The 12496-nt window shown below is 36.3% G+C and overlaps 1 long non-coding RNA gene across 1 annotated transcript; it reads left to right on the forward strand.

The window, feature by feature from the left end:
* Positions 1-10736: 10736 nt before the first annotated feature.
* Positions 10737-12162, forward strand: LOC107694897 (uncharacterized). Its single transcript, XR_001634934.1, has 3 exons — positions 10737-10919; positions 11208-11278; positions 11950-12162. It is a non-coding gene; the product is annotated as an uncharacterized LOC107694897 (long non-coding RNA).
* The last annotated feature ends 334 nt before the right edge of the window (positions 12163-12496 follow it).

Consider the following 12496-nt stretch of genomic DNA (forward strand, 5'->3'; position numbering starts at 1 on the left):
ATCCAGTCCACCATAAGAAGGTCTGAGGGTCTGGCCACTCCAGTCTCTGTGACCCCACACCAAACCGATTTCAACCGAGAGGGAACCTCTTCTAGAAATACAACTGCACCCCTAGTTTATATGCTCTGGTGCAGACTCTGGAGGTATCTAAGAAGGAAACATAATTAAATTACCCAGCTTTAGAAGAACCTTCATGTCTGGAGCTCTCTTCCCCTAAAATGCTGCCTCATAGGCAGCTCACAATAATTTGGAGAAAAGTAAATGCTTCACTCTTTCACTATATATATATATATATATATATATATATATATCCTGTTCTTTTCCCCATTTACTTCAACTGTGTTGTTGTGAAATGGTCTCAGTTTGACATATGAGAAACAGAACCCAAACTGTCGTTTACGAGTCGTCTCTTACTTTCTCTCTATCTCTTCCTTTCTCTCTATCTCTTCCTCTCCCACATCCCTCCGTCCTCATCTTCCTGAGTGGGGGCAGATGGAGGGAGCGCAGCTTCATTTAATGGTCAGTTTAGCTAAAGCGTTAATGGCCACTGAGAGAGTGACAGGGAGCTAATGAGCGCTTCATTTGGCCAATCAGATCTATTTCTGCCGTGCATAATAAGCATCTCGCCACCGGTTGCTGTGGCAGCATCGCCAAGGTAATTGCATCTTTCAAGCACGCTGGGATGGATTCAAACGAGAGAGAAAAAGACAGAAAGAAAGAGAAACGGAAGGAAATCAGTCAAGAAAAGAACACTAAAGCATATTCTGGGTTAGTCTTTCTTCAAGATATGGTGTATCACAAACTTGTTCCATGCAAATTCCATGCATATGGACAATATTCAGCCAAAATACTAGACTTACTACAGTTCTTATGATAAAATCAAAATTATTTTTGTAATAACTAAGGGTTTCCAGGTTGTTGCTATAGAGTTGTATGGTGTTCTGTGTGATTTGTAGTGCATTGTCTCTAGGGTGTTTTGGGTGATTGCTTGCTGACTTCATTCTTCGTTATATTATATCTATATTCTAACTCTAAGTGTATGGCTGTGGTTGTCAACCTCGCTGTCTTTAAAGCCCCAACATTCAAAGGCCCTTTTATTGAAGCGGACCTCTGTTACTTCTGTTGCAATACAAATAATACAAATAATTTAGTGTTTATAGTTTTTTTTCACCATTTTTTTTTTTTTTAGCATTTTATTTAAGTTGTATGTTACTAAGAAATTTGCTGAGGCCCGTTAGTGGGCCCCGGACCCACGGCTGAGAACCGTTTGATTTTTTTTCTTTTTTTTTTTCCTTGTCTGACAGGTGAATATCACAAGTTTAAAAGCAAAAGCACACCTCTACTCAACAAGCTATGTCATTTGACATGCTATTCAGGTATGTAGCTAAAATAGTAAATAATACATTATGCGTTTAATTTTAGGGGTTTGTTCAAATTCCTAACATTGATTATATATTATAGTGGTAGAAATAGTAGCAACTGTTTTGGTGTAAAGTATGGTTAACATGGTACATTTCTGCGATGGATATTCCCCTCATGTCCTGTCTAAAACACACTTCTTGTGTTCCTGCTTGAAGATCTCGGCTGAAAATCCAGCAGCAGTCATTATCCGCCAGATTTTAGCCGCCAGACACGCGCTTGTATTCCATTTTCTTTTGCTAATGCGCCATCTCCAAGCATTTTCAATGCAGACACGTTATTATTTCCCTCCATTACATGTGTGAGATTACAGGGGTGTATGCGCGTGTGTGTGCGCTCTCCAGGGCGCGTCATGACATCACATACGTCCCACAGATGTCTAATTACTGTACAATCATAGCAGCGGGGAATATTCCGTTTTCTCCTTCCTCTGTTATTGTCTGTTTCTTTCCCTCCGTTGATTAAATCTCTCTGTTCTTTCCCACCAGCACAGCCGATGCGCATTTAGGTTGTAAAAGCAAGGTGCTGTACTGCTTAGTTAAAGTCTGAGAGAGAAACGCTAAACACAGCAGCCCAGCGGTTTTCACGAGCTGCCCTGATCGTCTTGATCCTGTAATTGGCCGAAACGCGTTCAAGAGAGGCCGTCCAAGTCACATACAAATTGGCTCTTACATCAGATCCGGAGCGTGATTTGAACATTTTTAAAGCACGCACTGGTTGGGTGAAAACGAGGAACCTGTCTGTGAAGAACACACACGCGCGCATATGTTCTGACAACTGCAATTATGCTTTACATGTTCCTGAAGCAGGCGCGGGGCTCTAGTGTAATTAAAGGAATAATGCACCTAAATACTGTATAGAATAGAGTAGCCTAATTATTTATTCACCCTTCTGATGTTCCAAACTTTAATCTGTTAGATGTTTCTATAGTTTCGCCCTCATTAAAATGCAAGTAAATTAAAATGTATATTGATCTGTACATCATCAACAGTTGATTTTGATTTATTTTTCATTTGATTTTGATATTTGAAGGAGAATGTCATTGACATTTGAATGTAGAAAATTAGACAATGTAATTGTCAAAATATAAAATTAAAATACATAAAGACTAAATTAAACTAAAATAAATAATAATGGTTATTATTATTATTATTAAAAAAAACATTCTAACAAATAGCAGACACAATCATCCATTCAAAAGGTTGGGGTCACTAAGATTTTTTATTATTCTTTTCTTTTAAATGTCTTTTAAATTTATTTTAAATAAATGTATTTTATTTCTATGAATTGCAATACTCTGCATACACACACACACACATTTACTAAAATAAATAATAATGGTTATTATTATTATTAAAAAAAACATTCTAACAATTAGCAGACACAATCATCCATTCAAAAGGTTGGGGTCACTAAGATTTTTTATTATTCTTTTCTTTTAAATGTCTTTTAAATTTATTTTAAATAAATGTATTTTATTTCTATGAATTGCAATACTCTGCATACACACACACACACATTTGAGAGACGAGCCTCTAGGGTCACCTCAGTCTGGTCGAAAAGGTCAAGTGTCTGAATCGTCTGTTCTTGTGATGCGAGGAATGCAGAATGCAGCTTAATTAATGTGCGTGTTTTTGTAGCGAGTCAGTGTGTATGTGTCTGAAGGGTGTGTAAGTCTGCCTGTGTGTGTGTTCAATCTAAATTCTTTGGCAGTTTGAAGACATAAAAATGGCTGGTTGATCACAGACTTCCAGACCAGACAAACAGCTGATCTGAGCTGTTCTCAGGAGGAATTAGCTGAGCAATCACAGATGATTAATGATGTCCATCATTATGAGATTTTACAGGGGTCATATCTTAATTATTTGTTATTTCATTTTTTTTTCCCTCTCAGTGAGGTTCACTTATCATATTAGTCGAGGCTCTTTGCACCAAAACAGTCATAATTTCGTTTCGCATGACCATTTCCACCTACTCCTGGCTTCTGAGCTGCACTGCACATATTGCCAAAGCAGTGCAAGTAAGAAAAATGAAGTTACAACAGTGCAAATTTTGTAAACAAATAACAATAATGATCAAATAATCAAACAAAATGAAATAAAACAGCAGTTTATCTCTCTGTCTCTCTAGCAACAGACAGCCGCCTGTAGCAACAGTTGCAGTCAGTGTTGTAAGGGTTTTGGTCGTCTGCCTATTTAAACAAGACAGAAAGCAATGAGTGATTAACCAGATCAGGCGACTGTTGAGGCAGTCAAAGAGCCAAGTCAGAGAGCTTGAGATCACATAAAGTACACACAGACACACACTCACACAAGTAAGCCGCATTTACACACAATGGCATGGCCATTTTGGCTATTATTGCTGAATCTCTTATGGTGTGTGTGTGCTATATTTTGTGGACAAAATTGTTAACTAAATCTGAAAACACCTGTTTTTAAAAGTAAAAATTAGTTAAAAACATAATTTACACATGTTGTTTTAGGCTTAGGGTTTAGTCTGTTCAGTTAGTCTTTAGTCATTATAATTAGCTTCATACAAAAACAATACAGGCCTATGGTTTTTGTCGCATTACATAGCTCGGTAAATATGTGTGAGTGCACTTAGAAAAAAAAAAGTGCATAAATAGATCTAACGTTCACACCAGGACCCTGGTTTTAATTTCTCCTGTAATTTTACACAACTGGAATCAGACCCTGTCAATCAGACTCCTACTTCAGTGTGTGACATGATACCTGTACATTTGTGGATGTTTACATGCGGATCGTATTTACATATGTCAAAAGTTGCATTTTTTTTCATGCCATTAATCATTACATTCCTTGGTTTTCATGACATCTGCTGTAGTGCATCTTTACATCTGAACATCATTATATCTGAAATGTCAAAGCAATACTGGACTGATAAGCAACTGTATCTTATGGTAATCTTATCAGTCAATATAGGTACACAGTTATATTTTTTCATCATGTGTCTCAAAAATAAAAAAAAGCTTTCAGAACTTAAGAAACACTACCATTTTTTAATGATTTTTTAAAGTTTTTGAAAGAAGTCCCTTGTGCATTTATTTGATCTAAGATATGCTAAAAACAGTAATTGTCTTCAGTGTCACATGATCCTTCAGAAATCATTCTAATATGCTAATTTGGTGCTTGAGAAACATTTCTTATCAACATTATAATTAAAACTGTTTTTTTTTCAGAATTATTTTATGTATAGAAAGTTCAGAAGGACAGGATTTATTTGAAATAGATTAAATAAATGAATGAATGAAGGAATGTCCTCACTAAATAAAATTATAATTAATAAAATAAATGTTATTAACCCAAACCCTTTTAATGTTAGTGCATCTTTTCATATAACAACAAATATTCCAGTCAAAATGAGCTGAACTTTATATTACAGGTATAACAATAATGAAGTAAACAGTTTAATAGACAAATAATCTGAACGTATGCGAGGTTGAGTTTTGGAAAATCACTGCACCTCCACAAGACAATGACTTGCACAAAGAAAAAAAAAATATTGTGGGAAGGATAGGGGATGGAAAATACCATTAATTCAGAACCATATACAATAGAATAGAACTGAATGGAAAGTCTCCACCATCATAGAACAAAAAGCGTGTGTGTGCATGTGTATTCGATCAGTAATGCTCCGTTGTCACGCTGCTGCCAACACGTAATCCATCTTTGCCATCTTGGAGGAGAATTCATTTGAAGTGACAGAGATGGATTCCAAAAGTTCCCTGGCAGTTTCCTGAATCTAATGCAACCACTGTGTGCTTTCTCTCTCTTTGTTTCCTCTCATCCATCTCAAAGTGTATGATTCAAATCAATGAATCAACAAAAATGATTCATTTTGTAGGCTAAGACATACAAGCAAACTGCCTACATTTTTACTAATTACTGAAATTCAAGAAAAAGACTCCCCGTTTACACTGACTATGTCCAAGATATGACTATTCACTGACCATCTGAAGCATATATCACATAACAATGACAACTTCTCAAAACAGAAATCTGATTGGCTGGTTTTATGCAATTCGAGGTATCAAGGAAAGTAAAAGGTTTGGCTATGAGAGACTCTTGGCTTCTGACTCTTGGAATTATTGTTAACTACTTTTTTAGACTCCAACATTCCTCCATCATGTGATATACTGTAAAAATGCTCATGCTGACAAGAGACCACCAATGACACACCTTTCACACAAGCTCAGATTCACATGGAGTTTCCCTCTAGGCTCTTTTTTTTTTTTTTTACATTGCTTGTCCAAATCTTCACCTGATCTGCACTGATGTCAACCACCAAATGTATTACATCATTTAAACACAGCTTTCAAATTCACATCACAATCGTCAGATTCACTTGCCTTGTTCTTCAGAGTGTTGATCGTTTTGTTCTGCTGTCTTTAGATCCCAGCCTTTCTCTTCCAAAAGAAAATCTTTGGGGAAATGTTTATATTTAAAGAATCTGGGGCATAGGTCTATAAAACCTTTGCTCCTGCTGTATGGTATCAGAGGAAAGGGATGTCTCAGATGTTCAGCTAAACTTGATAGCCTTTATGCCTTTAAGCCCACAGCACTTCATCTTTGCATAATCTATATTTATTGACTATGAATATATGATTGTAGGTGATTACTGCTGTGAAGCACCGTCTAATGTCTATCTGGGGTATATGTTCTGCTGTAGCTGCTCAGAAAAGGCCAGCAACATACAAGAAAAGCAAAATCCCATTAAAAGTTTCACTTGTAAACGCAAAGGTCCTTTGTCGGCACAGTCCAGATCTTGCATGTGCCCTCTTGCATTCATTTATTTTTGTGTGTTTGTTTACATTTACACATTTTTATTGGCACAGAGGCGTTTAATCTCAAGGGTGGGAGGAAAATCAGCCATAATCACATGAAAGAGAGAATAAAAGAATGAGGAAGAGACACATGACGCACAAACGTTCAGCTCTGATCTGGATGTCTGCTTCAGTGTCATGCTCTGTACAGACTCTACTGGATAGACGGTGGGTGGCAGAGAAAGATATCTCTTTCTATAGCTCTGTTCCAAAACCGAGTAAGCTTGTTGTCTGCATAGGCAGTTACCTTCTATGACAGCATCCATACTTAAATGAAAACTCATAAATGAGTGATTTGAAATGCTCTACATAGGCAGTGATTCTCATAATGATTCCACAGGCACATCATTAGCACTCCTCATGAGAACTGATAAATGATAATGCTCACAGTTGATTCCAGTAAAGTTATGGTTGCATGTTGCTAAGCTAATAAGCAATTTGATATTTTAATAAGCATACAAATGCTTGCAGTATTGAATGAAATACAACGATGAATTAATCGAATTTCCCCTGCTAAAAACAGATTTTAAAATAGCTTTTGTGTTTGGAGTGCCTGTGATTGTTTAAAGGAATATATATATATATATATATTTATATTTATATTTTATTTTATTTTATTTTATTTTATTTTATTATTTTATTTTATCTTGATATCATGGCCCCTAACCAAATAAACACTTTTATTATTATTATTATTCACCACATAAACAAACAAACTAAAAGACATGAGATGTAAGTTGCTTTGGATAAAAGCATCTTTAAATGCATAAAAATCCATCTCATGAACACTTGACAATAACTGTGGAACACACACTATTTATTCACTCATACACTTATTTATCTAACACACATACTCAGTCTACATTTCAATTTGCACATAATATACCTGTACATACAACTGTCTATTGTTATATACCTGTACATACAATTGTCGATTTGTATATTTTTATTCCTTATTTACTTCTTCCATTTTTTATTTTTTATTTGTTATTATCTGTGTTTTTTGTTCTGTCACTGTCATTCTGTTACACTGTGGAAGCTTCTGTCACGAAAACAAATTCCTCGTATGTGTAAACATACCTGGCAATAAAGCTCATTCTGATTCTGAAAATGTTTTTTTTTTTTTTAAAGTAGAGCTTCAAACGAAATAAATAAAAAATCTGCCTAGCATAATGCTTTTATTAATCTGTAAATCGAAAGCTACTTGTACTTCTCTGTTTTAGGAACTTTCATCCAGCCATATTAGTTTCTTACTGGTACTTTTTTCTTCTGAGTGATTTTTAAGTTTTGTCCTGAGCAATCATACATTTTCATAAATATTTATGTTTATATTAATACCACGACTGACCAATCAGAAACAAGTAGTCAAGAGCACTGTGTGATTAATGCTTTGATTGTATAAAAAAGAGCGGATTTGAGCATTCTTCAAATCTCCTTGATTTGTGTTTGGTAGGCAGCTTGGTTTTGAAACCACTTATACAGTATATCTCTCTATAGAGTACATATGTCTTCATTCTCAGTTCTGTTCTCTTCCATATCTACCAGCGTTTTGGCTTGTGAAAGAGTGTGTGAGAAAAAGAGCTTATACTGTGCGGTTCGCCAGAAGTTTTGGAGAGAGTAAGTCTATGTAGAGACAGAGAGGGATGTGGCTGCCTATAGAAAGAGAGGTGTAAGTATAGAGGGATGAGTTTATCTCCAGGTCTGTATGGAGGATGATGTCTGCTGGAGCTTTAGATGGCCAAAGTAAATGACAACATAGGGGAACCAGGAAGAGCCAGAGCTGTCAGTCACACACAGATGTAAGCTGCTTCAGAAAGCATAATGCAGGCTTTATGTGTGTGTGTGTGTGTGTGCGCAGATATTCTTGCAGTATCAGTTTGTGGACTAACAGGGATTACCACCACTGAGCCGTCAAGGGAGTCACATAGCTATTAGTATCTGTATCCACCTTCCTCTATCTCTCGCCGTCTCTCTTTGCCTCTTTTTGCCACATGAAACACTTCTTTCTGCAACTCACAGACTCTTCAGCGTCTTTTTTCTGTCTTCTTCATTTGTCTGAACTTCTTTACTTTACCATTTCTCTGAACTACTTTTCAGAACAGTGTGTGAAAGGATCTGTGATAAATCACCTCGCCCAGACAGTTTGTCTGAAGCTTCACATGCCACCAGGAATATTAATTTATATCAGCAGACAGCAATCTCTACAGACATATATCATAATTGGAATGCAGTCCTCTGACTTTGAGATCTAACCACATCTCTCTCACACAATCTGTTTTATTTTCTGCTTGGTCATAGAGAGGTGTTGTAACGTGAGGTAAGATGTAAAACTGTCAGTTTAAGTATTTAGAAATGTGCTGCAGGGGAAAAATCTAACTGTAGAAGTCTCTGTTTTAAAATATATGATTTTACAGGACTAATTTTGAGATACGTTTATAATGTAATTTCTGATCATGTTAATGGGTTTTACAGAAACAGTCTGCACCTGTCTGACTGGATGAGCGGCAGCACTGAGACTTCACTGTTTTGTGCCCATCAAGTCGGTTATGTCTTACTAACAAGTTCTGAGCACATAAATGCTTTTTTTTTCAGTTTATTGTTCATTATATCATTATTTTGTTTTGATTTGGTGTCATGTTTGCGACTTAAATGTGTGACGTCCTAAAAATCCGAAGGTATGAGTTTCCCAGACTCACATGGAGGCAGCATTGTCTGTGATTGAGCATTTCAGAATGATTTTTTTAATGACTCATTGAGCAGATTGCATAGTTAAACCAGTAGGTGGCGACAAGTAACTGTCTTTACGAGTTATGGTGTGTTCACGCCATATCGTAATTACCGTGATTACGAGATACCAATTTGTAAAAAGCATTCATGTCCTCGTAGAACTTGTAGCCCACCTGACAACCTTAAATTCATTAGGCGCTATGTTTAGGCATTTATATTGCCATAGTTCCGAGTACAAGGGTGTGAACAGCTCCAAGTAGAACGTGATGTGTTGTCATCTCGAAATTACAATTATTACGACATGGCGTGTATGCAGCATTAGTCAATTAACATTAAATTTAGAAACTATACATGTGACTGCTTTTGAGTGAGTCATTGAATCACTAATTTAACTAATTCATTCAAAACACTGAATCATTAAGGAACTAACTGTCTTTATGAGTAAGTTACTAAAAAAAAGGTCAGATTATTTTTTTCTTCTTTTTTAAATTAGTAACACATCTCTTGAACTAGCATCAGCAATCCTGTATCTGTCGACTATGGAATAAGATAAATGTGGGAATATTTTAGATAGAGCACAAACAAGTTACTTTTTTTTTTTTTTATTGTCTCTTATATATGCATAATGTGATTCTGATCAATCATCATGAACATGTCTTGTTCTTGTGCCATGTCTCCAGTCATACAGTGCTTTCTTTCAAACTCCGAGGCAAAGAAACAAACAGCTTGAAAACCGGTGTGAACTTGAAACACTCTTATCTTTCATCAGTCCATATCTCTAGCCAAACGTTTGTTTGCACAGCCGCAACTTCTGTTTTTCAGTGTTTATTTAATGCAGGCAAAGTTTCAACTCTCTGTTTTTTATCGTCGGCCCTTTGAAACAAACATGGATTTGTTATTTGAATGACTTAAAACCATTAACTGTGTCTGTCTTTTATACTCCACTTGTGGAAAGTTTGCTTCTTTCTTATTTAACTGAACAATTACCTTGCCTGGTAAGTTCATCCAAAAAAATAAAAATTATGTTGTCATTCACTCACCCCCACTTTATCCCAAATCCAAACCAGTATGTTTTTCTTTTTTTTTTTTAATTCAGAAGTTTCATTTTTGGGGGAACTATCCCTAGCAGCAGTTATATTTTATAATGGAGTCTGGCAAACTCAAACATTATGCTGGATGATCAGTGATGAAGTTCAGTAACCTACGTTGCATCACTCATAAAAAAAGTAACACAATACTGTTATTTTTAAATTGAGAATAATTATGTTTATATTAAATAATCACCTTTCTCAATGTTAGTTGGCTGAAGCTCTATGGTTGGCTTTGAGGAGTATTACCTGTATTTTGAAAAAGTAACACACTTTTCTAAAGTGATTATGTAATGCACATTGGCCGCAAACTATAATTTCTGCATGGGTCAGAATGCGTTCATGTGCATTAATGAATGCGTGTGTGGTAACATCCTTGAAAGAATTTAGGCCACCTCAGAACAGCTGCCTCAGTCTTCAGCAGGACTATTTCAAACACATCGTTTCCAATCTAGACGAGAGCGAGTGAAAATAATCGGAAGGAAGTGTAATGATGGGGCGGAATAAAAATAAGAAGCTTTTTTTGCTTGTTTGTGAGCTTCACTCATTCAATCATGTGCAGTTTGCTGGGTTAATTGAGGTGGGGCGAATAGGAAATAGTTAAGCAATTAAGAGTTCACGGGTCACAGCTGTGTTCTGACACGCCGTCATTAGTTTTCTGATGATCTGCTTTTTTCTGTTGCCTCCCTCAGGTTTTCTCAGGCCAGGAGAGAGTTTCAGATTAGAACATCTGGAGTTTCATGTTGAAACGGCATCATTCCCCCAACGAGACCCGAGTGAAACCATTAGGCCAATGAAGACAGAAGAGCAAGTTTGACTGCGCCGACACATGCAGTGTTCCGGTACGCTCTTTAATCACTGCTTATCTGCAGGAGCACAGTTAAACACCTTCCTCTCCCTCCTGTTGAAATCCACATCACTCCCTCAAGCCTCGGCCCTTCATCTCTCTCTCCCTCTGTAATGTCATTGTTTTCAGTTGTACTTTACTTCCTCTCTCTTTTTCCCCAAGTTTGAGAAAACAGCCTGTGCCGCTGATATGTGTGCCAACTATGACAAAAGCACTGCTGAGGAATGTGCCGTGTGTCTATATGATAGAATGCTGGGTAAATATAGTTGTCGTTTTCATACAGGTCTGTTTCTGCACCATTGTTTTCGCTGACAGAATGAAAACACAAGGCCCAAACAGATGCAGAAGAATACGGTATGCCGTGCATACGTTCAGTCATCTATTTTCTCTTTTTGTGCGTTCTGTCTACCGTTTTATTGACCATTACAATTCTTTTTTTTTATATATTCTTAAACCCAGGTCCTCCTTTTATATTGTTTGAAAAGTCTTTACAACAATTACAGAGCGATAATTATTTTAGCTCCTTTTAATCAAACAACATATTAAAGAGAATTTCTAGACATGTATTAAAGAGAATACATTCAGATATTTTGATTTTTTTTTCTCTCCATTCAGTAGAAGTCAATGGGCCTCAGTGTTTCTTTGGACTGCTTTGACTTTATATGGACAAAACAATTTAAACATTCTTTGAAATATTTTATTTTATTATTTTGTGTTTTACAAAGAAAAGTCAGTTATACAGGTTTCAAATGACATGATAGTGAACTTTAAAGTCAAGCTTACACAAGTGAGTAGCCAAGTTATGACATTTTGATCAATACAAAAAATGGATGAAAACCTCAAATATGGGTGAATCATTCAAAGTAAGGTCAGTGACAAGCATTTAAGTCTCTTCCCATTCTGGGAATTGTTCCGGAGTTGTCATTAAGAGGGCAGTGTCATGTAGGTCTAGGATACCACCCTGTGATTTCTGTCCAGATCTGTATCTCAGTAGTTTGGCTCATATGTGACATTCTCATCAACAGCATCACACGTGGTTCCTGTTGACATTAAATCAAGCAGAGGGCTGGGAACAGAGGAAGCGGACTAATTAATGGATCGATTGCTTATCAGCACAGTAAATCAGTGAAACTTGTATTCAGCTTTCCCTCTTAACAAGTAATTCACAGCACAGTTAATAGAGTAGGTCATCCAAAAATAAAAATGCTGTCATCATTTACTCACCCTCATGTCATGTCATCTATGCAACACAAAAAGATAATTTTGTATGCAGCTCTTTCCAAGGACAGCTATAAAACTGTAAAAGCTATCTATCTGATTTGTGCATTATTTCCTGTAATACCACATTATACAGTAGCTTAGTGTGAAGAACAGACTTAAACATACTTGTTTTCAGTCATATTCTTTCTCCGTCAAAGCTTTAAATAAAGACACATTGACGTCATTCCTGTAGCTCGAACATGTTGAGCATGGCACTCTTGCAAGTTGCTTTGTATTGAAGCATCTGCCAAATGCATAAATGTAAATTTTGTCAGTATTGATGCCAAAATTCCATGGAGAGTAAAACTTGGA

This window comes from Sinocyclocheilus anshuiensis, unplaced genomic scaffold (assembly GCF_001515605.1).
Source record: "Sinocyclocheilus anshuiensis isolate Anshui unplaced genomic scaffold, SAMN03320099.WGS_v1.1 scaffold114, whole genome shotgun sequence".
NCBI lineage: Eukaryota > Metazoa > Chordata > Actinopteri > Cypriniformes > Cyprinidae > Sinocyclocheilus > Sinocyclocheilus anshuiensis.